The following is a 19,698-nucleotide window of genomic DNA, read 5'->3' as shown; positions in this document are numbered from 1 at the left end:
GAGTGTTCCCGCCGTTTCCTCTCATCCCCAGGCTGGTAGCCAGGATCAATCAGGAGAGGGCGTCGGTGATCTTGATAGCTCCTGCGTGGCCACGCAGGACTTGGTATGCAGATCTGGTCAATATGTCATCGGCTCCACCTTGGAAGCTACCTTTGAGACGAGACCTTCTTGTTCAGGGTCCGTTCGAACATCCGAATCTGGTTTCACTCCAGCTGACTGCTTGGAGATTGAACGCTTGATTTTATCGAAGCGAGGGTTCTCAGATTCTGTTATCGATACTCTTGTTCAGGCCAGAAAGCCTGTAACTAGAAAGATTTACCACAAAATTTGGAAAAAATATATCTGTTGGTGTGAATCTAAAGGATTCCCTTGGGACAAGGTTAAGATTCCTAGGATTCTATCCTTCCTTCAAGAAGGATTGGAAAAAGGATTATCTGCAAGTTCCCTGAAGGGTCAGATTTCTGCCTTGTCGGTGTTACTTCACAAAAAGCTGGCTGCTGTGCCAGATGTTCAAGCCTTTGTTCAGGCTCTGGTTAGAATTAAGCCTGTTTACAAACCTTTGACTCCTCCTTGGAGTCTCAATTTAGTTCTTTCAGTTCTTCAGGGGGTTCCGTTTGAACCCTTACATTCCGTTGATATTAAGTTATTATCTTGGAAAGTTTTGTTTTTAGTTGCAATTTCTTCTGCTAGAAGAGTTTCAGAATTATCTGCTCTGCAGTGTTCTCCTCCTTATCTGGTGTTCCACGCAGATAAGGTGGTTTTACGTACTAAACCTGGTTTTCTTCCAAAAGTTGTTTCTAACAAAAACATTAACCAGGAGATTATCGTACCTTCTCTGTGTCCGAAACCAGTTTCAAAGAAGGAACGTTTGTTGCACAATTTGGATGTTGTTCGCGCTCTAAAATTCTATTTAGATGCTACAAAGGATTTTAGACAAACATCTTCCTTGTTTGTTGTTTATTCCGGTAAAAGGAGAGGTCAAAAAGCAACTTCTACCTCTCTCTCTTTTTGGATTAAAAGCATCATCAGATTGGCTTACGAGACTGCCGGACGGCAGCCTCCCGAAAGAATCACAGCTCATTCCACTAGGGCTGTGGCTTCCACATGGGCCTTCAAGAACGAGGCTTCTGTTGATCAGATATGTAGGGCAGCGACTTGGTCTTCACTGCACACTTTTACCAAATTTTACAAGTTTGATACTTTTGCTTCTTCTGAGGCTATTTTTGGGAGAAAGGTTTTGCAAGCCGTGGTGCCTTCCATTTAGGTGACCTGATTTGCTCCCTCCCTTCATCCGTGTCCTAAAGCTTTGGTATTGGTTCCCACAAGTAAGGATGACGCCGTGGACCGGACACACCTATGTTGGAGAAAACAGAATTTATGTTTACCTGATAAATTACTTTCTCCAACGGTGTGTCCGGTCCACGGCCCGCCCTGGTTTTTTTAATCAGGTCTGATAATTTATTTTCTTTAACTACAGTCACCACGGTACCATATGGTTTCTCCTATGCAAATATTCCTCCTTAACGTCGGTCGAATGACTGGGGTAGGCGGAGCCTAGGAGGGATCATGTGACCAGCTTTGCTGGGCTCTTTGCCATTTCCTGTTGGGGAAGAGAATATCCCACAAGTAAGGATGACGCCGTGGACCGGACACACCGTTGGAGAAAGTAATTTATCAGGTAAACATAAATTCTGTTTTTTATTCAGACAGTAAATAAGGGCTTCACAAGGGATTATTAAGACTGTAGACATTTTCTGGGCTAAATCGATCATATTTACACATATTTAGCCTTGAGGAATCATTTAATCTGGGTATTTTTTGTAAAATAATATCGGCAGGCACTGTTTTTGACACCTTATTCTATAGGGGCTTTCCCTAATCTTAGTCAGAGCCTCATTTTCGCGCCGGTATGGCGCACTTGTTTTTGAGAAAAGCATGACATGCAGCTGCATGTGTGTGGAGCTCTGATACATAGAAAAGTCTTTCTGAAGGCATCATTTGGTATCGTATTCCCCTTTGGGCTTGGTTGGGTCTCAGCAAAGCAGATTCCAGGGACTGTAAAGGGGTTAAATATAAAAACGGCTCCGGTTCCGTTATTTTAAGGGTTAAAGCTTCCAAATTTGGTGTGCAATACTTTTAAGGCTTTAAGACACTGTGGTGAAATTTTGGTGAATTTTGAACAATTCCTTCATACTTTTTCGCAATTGCAGTAATAAAGTGTGTTCAGTTTAAAATTTAAAGTGACAGTAACGATTTTATTTTAAAACGTTTTTTGTGCTTTGTTATCAAGTTTATGCCTGTTTAACATGTCTGAACTACCAGATAGATTGTGTTCTGACTGTGGGGAAGCCAAGGTTCCTTCTCATTTAAATAGATGTGATTTATGTCATAAAAAATTTAGTAAAAATGATGCCCAAGATGATTCCTCAAGTGAGGGGAGTAAGCATGGTACTGCATCATCCCCTCCTTCGTCTACACCAGTCTTGCCCATACAGGAGGCCCCTAGTACATCTAGCGCGCCAATACTCCTTACTATGCAACAATTAACGGCTGTAATGGATAATTCTATCAAAAACATTTTAGCCAATATGCCCACTTATCAGCGAAAGCGCGACTGCTCTGTTTTAGAAAATACTGAAGAGCATGAGGACGCTGATGATATTGTTTCTGAAGGGCCCCTACACCAGTCTGAGGGGGCCAGGGTGGTTTTGTCTGAGGGAGAAATTTCAGATTCAGGAAAAATTTCTCAACAAGCTGAACCTGATGTGATTACTTTTAAATTTAAGTTGGAACATCTCCGCGCTCTGCTTAAGGAGGTGTTATCCAATTTGGATGATTGTGATTATCTGGTCATTCCAGAAACACTATGTAAAATGGACAAGTTCCTAGAGGCCCCGGGGCCCCCCGAAGCTTTTCCTATACCCAAGCGGGTGGCGTACATTGTTAATAAGGAATGGGACAGGCCCGGTATACCTTTCGTACCTCCCCCCATATTTAAAAAATTGTTTCCTATAGTCGACCCCAGAAAGGACTTATGGCAGACAGTCCCCAAGGTCGAGGGGGCGGTTTCTACTCTAAACAAGCGCACCACTATACCCATAGAAGATAGTTGTGCTTTCCAAGATCCTATGGATAAAAAATTAGAAGGTTTGCTAAAAAAGATGTTTGTTCAGCAAGGTTACCTTCTACAACCAATTGCATGCATTGTCCCTGTCACTACAGCCGCGTGTTTCTGGTTCGATGAGCTAGAAAAGGCGATTATTAGTAATTCTTCTTCTTATGAGGAGATTATGGACAGAATTCGTGCTCTTAAATTGGCTAATTCTTTCACCCTAGACGCCACCTTGCAATTGGCTAGGTTAGCGGCGAAAAATTCTGGGTTTGCTATTGTGGCGCGCAGAGCGCTTTGGTTAAAATCTTGGTCAGCGGATGCGTCTTCCAAGAACAAATTGCTTGACATTCCTTTCAAGGGGAAAACACTGTTTGGTCCTGACTTGAAAGAGATTATCTCTGATATCACTGGGGGCAAGGGCCACGCCCTTCCTCAGGATAGGTCTTTCAAGGCCAAAAATAAACCTAATTTTCGTCCCTTTCGCAGAAACGGACCAGCCCCAAGTGCTACGTCCTCTAAGCAGGAGGGTAATACTTCTCAAGCCACTCCAGCCTGGAGACCAATGCAAGGCTGGAACAAAGGAAAGCAGGCCAAGAAACCTGCCACTGCCCCCAAGACAGCATGAGATGCGGGCCCCCGATCCGGGACCGGATTTGGTGGGGGGCAGACTCTCTCTCTTCACTCAGGCTTGGGCAAGAGATGTTCTGGATCCTTGGGCGCTAGAAATAGTCTCCCAAGGTTATCTTCTGGAAGTGATTCATCCTGTTCCATTAAAAGAACGAGGGATGGGGTTCTACTCCAATCTGTTCGTAGTTCCCAAAAAAGAGGGAACGTTCAGACCAATCTTAGATCTCAAGATCCTAAACAAGTTTCTCAAGGTTCCATCGTCCAAAATGGAAACCATTCGAACAATCCTTCCATCCAGGAAGGTCAATTCTGGACCACGGTGGATTTAAAGGATGCGTATTTACATATTCCTGTCCACAAGGAACATCATCGGTTCCTAAGGTTCGCATTCCTGGACAAGCATTACCAGTTCGTGGCGCTTCCTTTCGGATTAGCCACTGCTCCAAGGATTTTCACAAAGGTACTAGGGTCCCTTCTGGCGGTGCTAAGACCAAGGGGCATTGCTGTAGTACCTTACTTGGACGACTTTCTGATTCAGGCGTCGTCCCTTCCTCAAGCAAAGGCTCACACGGACATAGTCCTGGCCTTTCTCAGATCTCACGGATGGAAAGTGAACGTGGAAAAGAGTTCTCTATCTCCGTCGACAAGAGTTCCCTTCTTGGGAACAATAATAGACTCCTTAGAAATGAGGATTTTTCTGACAGAGACCAGAAAAACAAAACTTCTAAACTCTTGTCGGATACTTCATTCCGTTCCTCTTCCTTCCATAGCGCAGTGCATGGAAGTGATAGGTTTGATGGTAGCGGCAATGGACATAGTTCCTTTTGCGCGCATTCATCTAAGACCATTACAACTGTGTGTGTTCAGTCAGTGGAATGGGGACTATACAGACTTGTCTCCGAAGATACAAGTAAATCAGAGGACCAGAGACTCACTCCGTTGGTGGCTGTCCCTGGACAACCTGTCACAAGGGGTGACCTCCCGCAGACCAGAGTGGTCATTGTCACGACCGACGCCAGTCTAATGGGCTGGGGCGCGGTCTGGGGATCCCTGAAAGCTCAGGGTCTTTGGTCTCGGGAAGAATCTCTTCTACCGATAAGTATTCTGGAACTGAGAGCGATATTCAATGCTCTCAAGGCTTGGCCTCAGCTAGCGAGGGCCAAGTTCATACGGTTTCAATCAGACAACATGACGACTGTTGCGTACATCAACCATCAGGGGGGAACAAGGAGTTCCCTGGCGATGGAAGAAGTGACCAAAATCATTCAATGGGCAGAGACTCGCTCCTGCCACCTGTCTGCAATCCACATCCCAGGAGTGGAAAATTGGGAAGCGGATTTTCTGAGTTGTCAGACATTGCATCCGGGGGAGTGGGAACTCCATCCGGAACTCTTTGCCCAAATCACTCAACTGTGGGGCATTCCAGACATGGATCTGATGGCCTCTCGTCGGAACTTCAAGGTTCCTTGCTACGGGTCCAGATCCAGGGATCCCAAGGCGACTCTAGTAGATGCACTAGTAGCACCTTGGACCTTCAAACTAGCTTATGTATTCCCGCCGTTTCCTCTCATCCCCAGGCTGGTAGCCAGGATCAATCAGGAGAGGGCGTCGGTGATCTTGATAGCTCCTGCGTGGCCACGCAGGACTTGGTATGCAGATCTGGTGAATATGTCATCGGCTCCACCATGGAAGCTACCTTTGAGACGAGACCTTCTTGTTCAAGGTCCGTTCGAACATCCGAATCTGGTCCCACTCCAGCTGACTGCTTGGAGATTGAACGCTTGATCTTATCAAAGCGAGGGTTCTCAGATTCTGTTATTGATACTCTTGTTCAGGCCAGAAAGCCTGTAACTAGAAAAATTTACCACAAAATTTGGAAAAAATATATCTGTTGGTGTGAATCTAAAGGATTCCCTTGGGACAAGGTTAAGATTCCTAAGATTCTATCCTTCCTTAGAGAAGGATTAGAAAAAGGATTATCTGCAAGTTCCTTGATGGGACAGATTTCTGCCTTGTCTGTGTTACTTCACAAAAAGCTGGCAGCTGTGCCAGATGTTCAAGCCTTTGTTCAGGCTCTGGTTAGAATCAAGCCTGTTTACAAACCTTTGACTCCTCCTTGGAGTCTCAATTTAGTTCTTTCAGTTCTTCAGGGGGTTCCGTTTGAACCCTTACATTCCGTTGATATTAAGTTATTATCTTGGAAAGTTTTGTTTTTGGTTGCAATTTCTTCTGCTAGAAGAGTTTCAGAATTATCTGCTCTGCAGTGTTCTCCTCCTTATCTGGTGTTCCATGCAGATAAGGTGGTTTTACGTACCAAAAGTTGTTTCTAACAAAAACATTAACCAGGAGATAGTCGTGCCTTCTCTGTGTCCGAAACCAGTTTCGAAGAAGGAACGTTTGTTGCACAATTTGGATGTTGTTCGCGCTCTAAAATTCTATTTAGATGCTACAAAGGATTTTAGACAAACATCTTCCTTGTTTGTTGTTTATTCTGGTAAAAGGAGAGGTCAAAAAGCAACTTCTACCTCTCTCTCCTTTTGGATTAAAAGCATCATCAGATTGGCTTACGAGACTGCCGGACGGCAGCCTCCTGAAAGGATCACAGCTCCTTCCACTAGGGCTGTGGCTTCCACATGGGCCTTCAAGAACGAGGCTTCTGTTGATCAGATATGTAGGGCAGCGACTTGGTCTTCACTGCACACTTTTACCAAATTTTACAAGTTTGATACTTTTGCTTCTTCTGAGGCTATTTTTGGGAGAAAGGTTTTGCAAGCCGTGGTGCCTTCCATTTAGGTGACCTGATTTGCTCCCTCCCTTCATCCGTGTCCTAAAGCTTTGGTATTGGTTCCCACAAGTAAGGATGACGCCGTGGACCGGACACACCTATGTTGGAGAAAACAGAATTTATGTTTACCTGATAAATTACTTTCTCCAACGGTGCGTCCGGTCCACGGCCCGCCCTGGTTTTTTAATCAGGTCTGATAATTTATTTTCTTTAACTACAGTCACCACGGTATCATATGGTTTCTCCTATGCAAATATTCCTCCTTAACGTCGGTCGAATGACTGGGGTAGGCGGAGCCTAGGAGGGATCATGTGACCAGCTTTGCTGGGCTCTTTGCCATTTCCTGTTGGGGAAGAGAATATCCCCCAAGTAAGGATGACGCCGTGGACCGGACACACCGTTGGAGAAAGTAATTTATCAGGTAAACATAAATTCTGTTTTTTAGCATAAGCTTAGCTACGCTAACTTTACAAAACATAACCGGCACATATATTAAGAGCCCAGTGTTGATTCAAACATGCGGTTAAGAAATTTGGAGCATTAATATATATACAATACCGCAAATTGTCAGTTTGAGATCAGCACTTAGACTTTCAAATGCCTAACATTCAGTCCGGTAATATATACCAACAAGTCTATCTTTAATATAAGCTAAGCCTAGCTAAATTCACGAGTAGCAGCTACTCTGCAGCAGCACCGTAACAAATTTATATAATTGCTATGACTCTGAAAATGAAATAAACACAATATAATTCCAATATAAATACTGAGGAGAATAAAGATGATAATAGGATTACAAGTCACTTAGGTGAAATATTGTAATAAAAGCTTGGAATAAAAAAGTCACTCAAGAAAGTTATTACATCTAACACTAAAGGTTAGCAGAATAAGTGCACACTTGATAGAAAATCTCGCTCATGCAGCCAACATAAACACTATGCTAACTATAGCAGAAACAAGACAAAAAGTGTAACAAATAACTATCCTATACAGTTAACTATGAATCATATATTGTACACATTTAATATATGAATAAATTATTAAACAATGTGGTAAAATTGAAACTTTTTTCAAGTGCTTTGTTACAACATTAATTACACGAATCACGTGATAGAAATAACATTATACCTATCAGAATAACCGCAATACAAAAATTAAGCTAGCCAATTGCTATCCTTTTATAGCTGATTATCAATATCAGACTTACAACAGAGTAAATATCGAAGCACAATAGCTTTACTGATACCACTCCGGTGTTACCAATATCCAACAACATATAGGTACTGAGAATACCATAACGTGAAATGGACTATTAATCCAAGTTTTTCTCTCTCTCTCTCTATATATATATATATATATATATATATATATATATATATATATATATATATATATATATATCAACCACCTCAACTGTCTGTAAAAAACAGATATAATTTAATCAGACCCAATCCTGCAATTTTTAATTTAGTATGTATATAGATTGTTTGTTGTTGCTCTTTTTAAATTTACCAATAAAGGTTATATTTTAATTCATCCCCACTCACTCCTCCTATCCCAGACTCTTATACCTTGTCCAACTCTTGCCATTGTTAAATAGGGAAAGAGTGCTATACAGGTGTACATTTCATCAATCCTAGGATTGATAATCTTTGTTTCAAATAACCAGTACACAGCACCTCAGCCGCTCCACAGGATAACAAACCTGGATCACAGATAGATTTATACCAATAAACTACATTTACCAGTCCAGAGAACAATAGGCTACCCTATTTTGTAAATTTGTGCAGTGCCATTAGTATTTTGGTTTTCTTTGTTAAACAGTAAGGTAGTACTTACCATAAGTGTTGTGCTTATTATATAGATAATATAGCTAATCTATACACCGTATAGGTGATGTTTTTCCTCTCTGGAGCTACTGTTTCATGTTTTAGTATAACAAGGTAGGGGGTGTTAATAATAAGAGCCAGATAGACTGTTGGGGAAAACACCTGGCAAGTTTATTGCAATTATAAAATCCAGAGATGGCTAAATTGACATATAGATGTAGGCAGTAATCCTGAAAGTTAGGAGACAGGAATCAAATTTTGGAAGCATTAGTTTTATGGATTTTGAAGATCAGTGATCTGCTTATTGGTTAATATACTCTTGTGCACAGTGTGTGTGCCAGCCAGTCATACGTTTTATATAAAATATATTAACACACAGTGACAGTGTATTTTAAATTGTTTTGCAGTATTATTATTTTTTTAATGTATTTTTAAGGGACCTTATTTTACTTAACGTTTTTAATCTTAACAGTGAATGGCATCTTTGATTTACCCTGGGTGCCAATCTCAGTATTTGCTTAGCTGCTGATTGGTAAGTATCTTTGTGAAAAAGCCCCTTTCCTAATATTGGGTCAGTGACTTAAATCTGTGTCAGGCTTTTCTCTTGCAAGGTGTATCCAGTCCACGGATTCATCCTTTACTTGTGGGATATTCTCATTCCCTACAGGAAGTAGCAAAGAGAGCACACAGCAAAGCTGTCCATAAAGCTCCCCCTCTAGCTCCACCCCCCAGTCATTCTCTTTGCTGGCTCTAAGCACTAGGGTCTCTCTCGGGAGTGTAAAGTGTATGTGGTGTTAGAATTGTAGTTTTATTATCTTCAATCAAAAGTTTGTTATTTTAAATGGTACCTGTTTGTACTATTTACTCTCTAGCAGAAAAGTGATGAAGATTTCTGCTGAGAGGAAAATGATTTTAGCATGTTGTAACTAAAATCCACTGCTGTTCCCACACAGGACTGAGGAGTACCAGAAAACTTCAGTTGGGGGGAACAGTTTGCAGGGTGATCTGCAATGAGGTATGTTCAGTCATTTATTTCTAGACAAGACTGAGATAATGCTAGAAGACTGACAATATCCCCATGAGGGGAGGGTAAGCTATGTTCACAGACTTAGTAAGGAATTGAATGCTTACATAATAGGGCTAATATACTGGTTGACACTTATTCAGGGCAATCGATTGTTTGGCTAAGGAAAAATCGTTTTGCAAGACACCTTGAAAGCCCTTTTGGTTTTTTTCTGGGGTTATTACCACATGGCTGTTTTTTAGTCACTTAGGAGTGATTTACTAGGCCTCACAGCTCTGGAGTAGAGTGGGAGGGGCCTAATTGCTTCAGATGCACAGTTAGAATTGCAGAGAAGTTCATGCCGTTTCACATGGAGGGTCCTGCTGATGTTTGAGGGCCTAAAAGAAGCTATATTCCCCCAAATCTGATCCCTAAGGGAAGATAGGGCCACAGCAAGGCTGTGGCAAGGTGCTGTAGTGATTTAACCAGGTGTTGGCTTTAGGCTTCTCCGGTTTGGGCATTAAGGGGTTAATCGTTTTGAAACTTGGGGTGCAATCTTATTAAGGCTTTAGCTACATACTGTGAAAATTTCAGAAAGATTGCTGCATTTTTCACCGCTTTGTAAAATTGTGTGCTCTTTTTATCTCTTAAAGGCACAGTAACGTTTTTTTCAAATTGTGTTTTTTATTTGATTAAAGTGATTCCAAGCCTGTTTGTGTACTCCACTAGTCTGTTAAACATGTCTGACACTAAGGAAAATCCTTGTTCAATGTGTTTAGAAGCCATGGTGGAACCCCTTCTCAGAATGTGTCCCACTTGTACTGATATGTCTATACACTTTAAAGATCATATTGTTGCACTTAAGAATGTGGCCCAAGATGATTCTCAGACTGAAGGTAACGAGGGTAGCCCGTCTGCCTCTCCCCAAGTGTCACAACCAGTTACGCCTGCGCAAGCGACGCCTAGTACCTCTAGTGCGTCTAACCCTTTTACATTACAAGACTTAGCGGCAGTCATGGATAATTCTCTTATAGCTTTCTTATCTAAACTGCCCGTGTTACCTGCAAAGCGTGATAGCTCCGTTTTAAGAACAGATTATGAGCATTCTGACGCTTTGGTAGCCGTATCCGATATACCCTCACAACGCTCTGAAGTGGGAGCGAGGGATTTGATGTCTGAGGGAGAAGTCTCTGATTCAGGAAGGGTTCCTCCCCAGACAGATTCAGATACATTGGCTTTTAAATTTAAACTAGAACACCTCCGTGTTTTGCTTAGGGAGGTATTAGCTACTCTGGATGACTGTGACCCTTTGGTGATCCCAGAGAAATTGTGTAAAATGGACAAGTACCTAGAGGTCCCTGTTTACACGGATGCGTTTCCGGTCCCTTAGAGGATTGCGGATATCGTTATTAGGGAGTGGGATAGGCCAGGTGTCCCTTTTGTCCCCCCTCCTGTTTTTAAGAAAATGTTCCCCATATCTGACCCCATGCGGGACTCGTGGCAGACGGTCCCTAAGGTGGAGGGGGCTGTTTCTACACTAGCTAAACGCACAACCATACCAATTGAAGACAGTTGTGCTTTTAAAGACCCTATGGATAAAAAATTAGAGGGTTTACTTAAGAAAATGTTTGTTCAACAAGGTTTTCTTCTCCAACCTATTGCCTGCATTATTCAGGTAACTACTGCAGCTGCTTTCTGGTTTGAGGCGCTGGAAGACTCGCTCCAGACGGAGACCTCATATGAGGAAATTATGGATAGAATTAAGGCTCTAAAGCTAGCTAATTCTTTTATCACTGACGCCGCTTTCCAAATAGCTAAGTTAGTGGCGAAAAATTCAGGTTTCGCCATTTTGGCGCGCAGGGCGCTATGGCTAAAGTCCTGGTCGGCCGATGTGTGGTCTAAATCCAAGCTTTTGAACATTCCTTTCAAAGGGAAGACCCTATTCGGGCCTGAATTGAAAGAGATTATTTCAGATATCACCGGGGGAAAAGGCCATGCTCTCCCTCAGGTCAAAGCCTTTAAAACAAAGAACAAAGCTAATTTTCGTTCCTTTCGCAATTTTAGGAACGGCCCCGCTTCATCCTCTCCGGCTGCAAAGCAAGAGGGTAACGCTTCACAGCCCAAGGCAAACTGGAAACCTTACCAGGGCTGGAATAAGGGTAAACAGGCCAAAAAGCCTGCAGCTGCCACCAAGACAGCATGAAGGGGTAGCCCCCGATCCGGGACCGGATCTAGTAGGGGGCAGACTCTCTCTCTTCGCTCAGGCCTGGGCAAGAGATGTACACCATCCTTGGGCATTAGAGATTGTAGCCCAGGGATACCTTCTAGAATTCAAGGACTCTCCTCCAAGGGGAAGGTTCCACATTTCTCGTCTGTCTACAGATCGGACAAAGAAAGAGGCGTTTTTACGCTGTGTAGAAGATCTACATACAATGGGAGTGATCCACCCAGTTCCAATTGCAGAACAAGGACTGGGGTTTTACTCAAACCTGTTTGTGGTTCCCAAAAAAAGAAGGAACTTTCAGACCAATCCTGGATCTCAAAATTCTAAACAAATTCCTCAGAGTCCCATCATTCAAGATTGAGACCATTCGGACAATCTTACCAATGATCCAGGAGGGTCAATATATGACTACCGTGGATCTAAAGGATGCGTATCTGCACATTCCTATCCACAAAGATCATCACCAGTTTCTCAGGTTCGCCTTTCTGGACAAGCATTTTCAGTTTGTGGCTCTTCCTTTCGGGTTGGCCACTGCTCCCAGAATTTTCACAAAGGTGCTAGGGTCCCTCCTGGCGGTTCTAAGACCGCGGGGCATAGCAGTGGCGCCTTACCTAGACGACATCTTAATTCAGGCGTCAACTTTCCAAAGAACCAAGTCTCACACGGAGATTGTATTGGCCTTTCTGAGGTCTCACGGGTGGAAGGTGAACATCAAAAAGAGTTCTCTCTCTCCCCCCTCACAAGAGTTCCATTCCTAGGAACCCTGATAGACTCGGTAGAAATGAAAATATTTCTGACGGAGGTCAGAAAGCTAAAACTCTTAACTACTTGCCGAGCTCTTTATTCCATTCCTCGGCCATCTGTGGCTCAGTGCATGGAGACAATCGGACTAACTATGCATGCTCAAACAGTGGATTGGGGATTATGCAGATTTGTCTCCTCAAATTCAGTTGGACCAGGAGACAAGAGATTCTCTTCTCTGGTGGTTGTCTCAGGATCACCTGTCTCAAGGAATATTTTTCCGCAGGCCAGAGTGGATCATCGTAACGACCAACGCCAGTCTGTTAGGCTGGGGTGCGGTCTGGGACTCCCTGAAAGCTCAGGGCTTATGGTCTCGGGAAGAAACTCTTCTCCCGATAAACATTCTGGAACTGAGGGCGATATTCAATGCTCTTCAGGCATGGCCTCAACTAGCGGCGGCCAAATTCATCAGATTTCAGTCGGACAACATCACGACTGTAGCTTACGTCAATCATCAGGGGGGAACAAAGAGTTCCCTAGCGATGACGGAAGTAACCAAAATAATTAGGTGGGCGGAGGATCACTCCTGCCATCTCTCAGCAATTCACATCCCAGGAGTAGACAACTGGGAGGCGGATTTTCTAAGTCGTCAGACTTTTCACCCGGGGGAGTGGGAACTCCACCCGGAGGTATTTGCCCAGCTGACTCAGCTATGGGGCACCCCAGAGTTGGATCTGATGGCGTCCCGTCAGAACACCAAACTTCTCTACGGGTCCAGGTCCCGGGATCCCAAGGCGGTATTGATAGATGCTCTAGCAGCGCCTTGGTCCTTCAATCTGGCTTATGTTTTTCCACCGTTTCCTCTCCTCCCGCGTCTGGTTGCCAGAATCAAGCAGGAGAAGGCTTCGGTGATTGATAGTGCCTGCGTGGCCACGCAGGACTTGGTATGCAGACCTAGTGGACATGTCATCTGTCCCACCATGGACACTTGCCAATGAGGCAGGATCTTCTAATACAGGGTCCGTTCAAGCATCCAAATTTAGTTTCTCTACGTCTGACTGCTTGGAGATTGAACGCTTAATTCTATCAAAGCGTGGGTTCTCTGAGTCAGTTATAGATACTCTGATTCAGGCTAGAAAGCCTGTCACCAGGAAAATCTACCATAAGATATGGCGGAAATATCTTTGTTGGTGTGAATCCAAGGGTTACTCATGGAGTAAGATTAGGATTCCCAGGATATTGTCCTTTCTCCAAGAAGGACTGGAGAAAGGATTGTCAGCTAGTTCCTTAAAAGGACAAATATCTGCTTTGTCTATCCTGTTACACAAGCGTCTGGCAGAGGTACCAGACGTTCAAGCGTTTGCTCAGGCTTTAGTCAGAATCAAGCCTGTCTATAAACCTGTGGCTCCGCCATGGAGTTTGAATCTAGTTCTTTCAGTTCTTCAAGGGGTTCCGTTTGAACCTTTACATTCCATAGACATTAAGTTGTTATCTTGGAAAGTTTTGTTTTTGATAGCTATCTCTTCTGCTCGAAGAGTTTCAGAATTATCTGCCTTACAGTGTGATTCACCTTACCTGGTGTTCCACGCAGATAAGGTAGTTTTGCGTACCAAGCCTGGTTTTCTTCCTAAAGTTGTTTCTAACAAGAATATTAACCAGGAAATAGTTGTTCCTTCTCTGTGTCCTAATCCATCTTCGAAGAAGGAACATCTATTACACAATCTTGATGTAGTTCGTACTTTAAAGTTCTATTTACAAGCAACTAAGGATTTCAGACAAACATCTTCCTTGTTTGTTCTCTATTCTGGTAAGAGGAGAGGTCAGAAAGCGACTGCTACCTCTCTTTCCTTTTGGCTGAAAAGCATCATCCGTTTGGCCTATGAGACTACTGGCCAGCAGCCTCCTGAAAGAATTACTGCTCATTCTACCAGAGCAGTGGCTTCCACATGGGCTTTCAAAAATGAGGCTTCTGTTGAACAGATTTGTAAGGCAGCGACTTGGTCTTCACTGCATACTTTTGCCAAATTTTACAAATTCGATACTTTTGCTTCTTCGGAGGCTATTTTTGGGAGAGAGGTTTTGCAAGCAGTGGTGCCTTCCGTTTAAGGTACCTGTCTTGTTCCCTCCCTTCATCCGTGTCCTAAAGCTTTGGTATTGGTATCCCACAAGTAAAGGATGAATCCACGGCCCGCCCTGGCATTTGTCAGGTAAAAATTTTTTTGTTTAAACTACAGTCATCACTGCACCCTATGGTTTCTCCTTTTTCTTCCTAACCTTTGGTCGAATGACTGGGGGATGGAGCTAGAGGGGGAGCTATATGGACAGCTTTGCTGTGTGCTCTCTTTGCTACTTCCTGTAGGGAATGAGAATATCCCACAAGTAAAGGATGAATCCATGGACTGGATACACCGCAAGAGAAAGTAATTTATCAGGTAAGCATAAATTCTGTTTTCCTTTATATACCATTTACCTTATTTAAAGAATGATACTTACACCAGTCTTATATAAGGATGGATTTATTAAATTACAGATCTAAACATGAGTGGTGAGAGAAGCGTCTAACATACAAGGCTTTATTCTAGTAATCTTTCTACACTATAATGTGTGCATGCAAATGAAGATGAAGTCTCTCTGTTACCTAGGTGTATTTGTCCTTCCTTTTTCCTCTCTTTCAAGCTGCTTCTCAAAACATATTTATAGCCAAACAGCCACACCATGAAGACAGTCCCAGCCAATCAAATCCATTCATCTTCAATTCATCTGTTGAGTTAACTGCCTGTAGATGTCTCTGTGGTCCAAGAAATGAGTTTTCCTAATGCCATCTGACCTTTGTGACCCATCTCAGGACTGACCTTATCTGAGTCCCTTTGAAGATTTATGATGCCATTGTCCTGTGTCCATTGAAGCTTTATGACATTTGATTTTCTGTCCTCAGGAAGGAGAGCAGGTCTCACCTGTCTTATCTACATTGGATGGTAGTCTTTTGATCCTTCTGTACAGGCCTTGGGGTCGAGTTGCTTGATATTATCTCTTGGAAAAGCTTTCCTTAATATAGCAACATGTGATTTTCCAGTTATACAGTTATTACATATATTTTCCAGTTATACAGTTATTACAATCTTTATGCCCAATCCTGATCAAAAAGAAAGAAGAAATGAGTGACTGGCTCTGAGCTTAGCATAGTGCGGTATGAGTTACACATCAATGTAAAAAGAGGAAAGCGGCCCTTTTCATCACTTTTTTTTGTATTGTCGCGTGTGTTAACATTTTTAATAAAAGGTAAGCACTTCTGAAGTTTTCTGAAAAAAACAAACTGAGCTTTCTGTTTTTCTTATATTATGTAACATATCTGCTCCCTTGAAAGCCAGTGAGTGCCAATCATCTTTATGTGGGCGTTCACTTGTAGCCAATAGCATTAGCTGCCCACATAAGCAAGTGAATGCTAAATATATCCAGGGGACAAGTAACAATCGGTAATAATAATACATAGCTTATGTTATAGTTGTGTGTGTGTGTTTGTTTTTTTTAGTTATATTTTTTATTTTTTTTGTTAAAACTTTAGCAGAGCTCATCAGTGGTGGATAAAATGTTAACGTAACCTAGTGCAAAAATCAAATGCTTTAATGTGTAAGAATTTTTATTAATTACTTTATTACTTGCATACTACTATGTGTTTAACCTCTGCAAAGCAGTTAAACCCAGTTAGTCTGCAGGTAACTAAACTAATCTGGTGAGCCAATGACAAGAGGAATATATGCAAAGCCACCATACAACAACTAACTCCCAACAGTGCGTTGCTGCTCAAGATCCTGCCTAGGAATACATTTCAACAAAGTACATTTTATAATAGAAGTCATTTGACAGAAGCCACAGAGCACTGCAAATGGGCTTCAGATCTCTACAATGTGCTGTAGAACTTTTGTAAGCCTGTACAATGCGCTGTACAGACATTTGTAAAAAAAAAAATTTGTAAACTAATAAAACAGAGTTTACCCATTTTAGAGAATGATGAAAAGCTAAGTCAGGTTTTAAGATGGATGCAAATTTGTGTCACGAAAAGCAAAAACTTAGAGAAATATATTATCACTTTCCAATGCTGCCTAGAGTTACGAATGGTACTTGGTTGCAAAAACGTAATGGTTGTTACAAATGCAATGCCTCTCGATGCAAAACATGTTCGCACATTATTCAGGGTAACACTTGTAGATCAGAAGCACTGGGTAAAGTATGTGATATAAGGTATTTCATTAACTGTAACAGTGCTGACGTAGTTTATCTCTTGACATGCCTAGGATGTAATATCCAATATGTAGGGCGCACCAAGAGGTCCTTGAAGGACCGGGTCATGGAGCATCTGAGATCCATTGAGGACCCTGAGTCAAAAACGCCCATAGCTACCATCACAACTCGGACAGTACACTTTTGAAAGTTCAGGGCATTGATTTTATACCCAGGCATCCCCGGGGTGGTGATAGGGAAAAGAAATTAGATGAACGAGAGGTCTTTTGGATTCTCCACCTAAAAAACAGGATACCCACGGGTTTAAATTCCAGAATGGACGTTAATATGTTTGTTCAATATTGATGAACATATAAAATTCTGCACAATGTAATTTTTACAGATTGTATACATTTACATACCTTACATAATACTTACTACATGACACGTCATATGTTTAAAGAGTGAGAGAAAGGTTTTGATGTCCCAGGAAATATATATTCAGTTGCAGATAAATTACATTTGCACTTTGCTTTATAACTATTTCCCTACTCTGATTGTGTTATGTTTAAGTTTGTATAATATATATGTGTTCCTAAACAATCATCCATTTGCAAGTGGGTGCAATGCTCTGTTAGCTTATTATACACACTGTAAAAATTTCGTTTGATTTACTGCTTTTTTTCACTGTTTTTCAAATTCTGACAAAAATTGTTTCTCTTAAAGGCACAGTACCGTTTTTATTTTTTGCTTGTTAACTTGATTTAAAGTGTTTTCCAAGCTTGCTGGTCTCATTGCTAATCTGTTTAAACATGTCTGACATAGAGGAAACTCCTTGTTCATTATGTTTAGAAGCCATGGTGGAACCCCCTCTTAGAATGTGTACCAAATGTACTGATTTCACTTTAAGTAATAAAGATCATATTCTGTCTTTTTAAAAAATGTATCACCAGAGGAATCTGACGAGGGGGAAGTTATGCCGACTAACTCGCCCCACGTGTCAGACCCTTTGACTCCCGCTCAAGGGACTCACGCTCTAATGGCGCCAAGTACATCTAGTGCGCCCATAGCGTTTACTTTACAAGACATGGCGGCGGTCATGGATAATACAATGTCAGCGGTATTATCCAGACTACCTGGGTTTAGAAGAAAGCGAGATAGCTCTGGAGTTAGAAGAAATACAGAGCATACTGGCGCTTTAAGAGCTATGTCTGATACTCCCTCACAATATACAGAAGCTGAGGAAGGAGAGCTTCTTTCTGTGGGTGATGTTTCTGACTCAGGGAAAAAGATTCAACCTGATTCTGATATGTCTACATTTAAATTTAAGCTTGAACACCTCCGCGTGTTGCTCAGGGAGGTTTTAGCTGCTCTGAATGACTGCGATACAATTGCAGTGCCAGAAAAATTGTGTAGATTGGACAAATACTATGCAGTGCCGGTGTGCACTGATGTTTTTCCAATACCTAAAAGGTTTACAGAAATTATTACTAAGGAATGGGATAGACCAGGTGTGCCGTTCTCTCCCCCTCCTATTTTTAAGAAAATGTTTCCAATAGATGCCACCACACGGGACTTATGGCAGACAGTCCCTAAGGTGGAGGGAGCAGTTTCTACCCTAGCTAAGCGTACTACTATCCCTGTCGAGGACAGTTGTGCTTTCTCAGATCCAATGGATAAAAAGTTAGAGGGTTACCTTAAGAAAATGTTTATTCAACAAGGTTTTATTCTACAGCCCCTTGCATGCATTGCCCCAGTCACTGCTGCTGCGGCTTTCTGGTTTGAGTCTCTGGAAGAGGCTTTACAGGTAGAGACCCCATTGGATGACATTCTTGACAAGCTTAGAGCACTTAAGCTAGCCAATTCTTTTGTTTCTGATGCCATTGTTCATTTGACTAAACTAACGGCTAAAAATTCTGGTCTTGCTATTCAAGCGCGCAGGGCGCTATGGCTTAAATCATGGTCAGCTGACGTTACTTCAAAGTCTAAGCTGCTTAACATTCCCTTCAAGGGGCAAACCCTATTCGGGCCTGGTTTGAAGGAGATCATTTCTGATATCACTGGAGGAAAAGGTCATGCCCTTCCTCGGGATAGGTCCAAATCAAGGGCCAAACAGTCTAATTTTCGTGCCTTTCGAAACTTCAAGGCGAGTGCGGCATCAACTTCCTCTAATGCAAAACAAGAGGGAACTTTTGCCCAGTCCAAGTCGGTCTGGAGACCTAACCAGACCTGAAACAAAGGGAAGCAGGCCAAAAAGCCTGCTGCTGCCCCTAAGACAGCATGAAGTATCAGCCCCCTATCCGGTAACAGATCTAGTAGGGGGCAGACTTTCGCTCTTCGCCCAGGCTTGGGCAAGAGATGTCCAGGATCCCTGGGCGTTGGAAATTGTATCCCAGGGATATCTTCTGGACTTCAAAGCTTCTCCTCCAAAAGGGAGATTTCACCTTTCACAATTATCTACAAACCAGATAAAGAGAGAGGCATTTTTACACTGTGTTCAAGACCTCCTAGTTATGGGAGTGATCCACCCAGTTCCAAAGGAGGAACAGGGACAAGGATTCTATTCAAATCTGTTTGTGGTTCCCAAAAAATTGGGAACCTTCAGACCAATCTTAGATCTCAAGATCTTAAACAAATTTCTCAGGGTCCCATCATTCAAGATGGAGACTATTCGTACCATCCTGCCTATGATCCAGGAGGGTCAATACATGACTACAGTGGATTTAAAGGATGCGTATCTTCACATTCCGATACACAAAGATCATCATCAGTTTCTCAGGTTTGCCTTCCTAGACAGGCATTACCAGTTTGTAGCTCTTCCATTTGGGTTGATACAGCCCCAAGAATCTTTACGAAGGTTCTGGGGTCACTTCTGGCGGTCCTAAGGCCGCGGGGCATAGCAGTGGCCCCTTATTTAGACGACATTCTGATACAGGCGTCAAATTTCAAAATTGCCAAGTCTCATACGGACATAGTTCTGGCATTTCTGAGGTCGCATGGGTGGAAGGTGAACGAAGAAAAGAGTTCTCTCTCCCCTCTCACAAGAGTATCCTTTCTGGGAACTCTAATAGATTCTGTAGAAATGAGGATTTACCTGACAGAGACCAGGTTATCAAAACTTCTAAATTCCTGCCGTGTTCTTTATTCCACTCCTCGCCC

The 19,698-nt window shown here is 42.5% G+C and overlaps 1 protein-coding gene across 1 annotated transcript in view; it reads left to right on the top strand.

The window, feature by feature from the left end:
- LOC128642663 (CXXC-type zinc finger protein 1) overlaps positions 1 to 19,698 on the top strand; it is a 231,298-nt gene that overhangs the window by 47,740 nt on the left and 163,860 nt on the right. The window lies entirely within an intron of this gene.

This window comes from Bombina bombina, chromosome 12 (genome assembly GCF_027579735.1).
Source record: "Bombina bombina isolate aBomBom1 chromosome 12, aBomBom1.pri, whole genome shotgun sequence".
Classification (NCBI taxonomy): Eukaryota; Metazoa; Chordata; class Amphibia; order Anura; family Bombinatoridae; genus Bombina; species Bombina bombina.
Note: the sequence above shows the minus strand (reverse complement) of the source record. Positions and strands in the feature narration are given on the sequence as shown.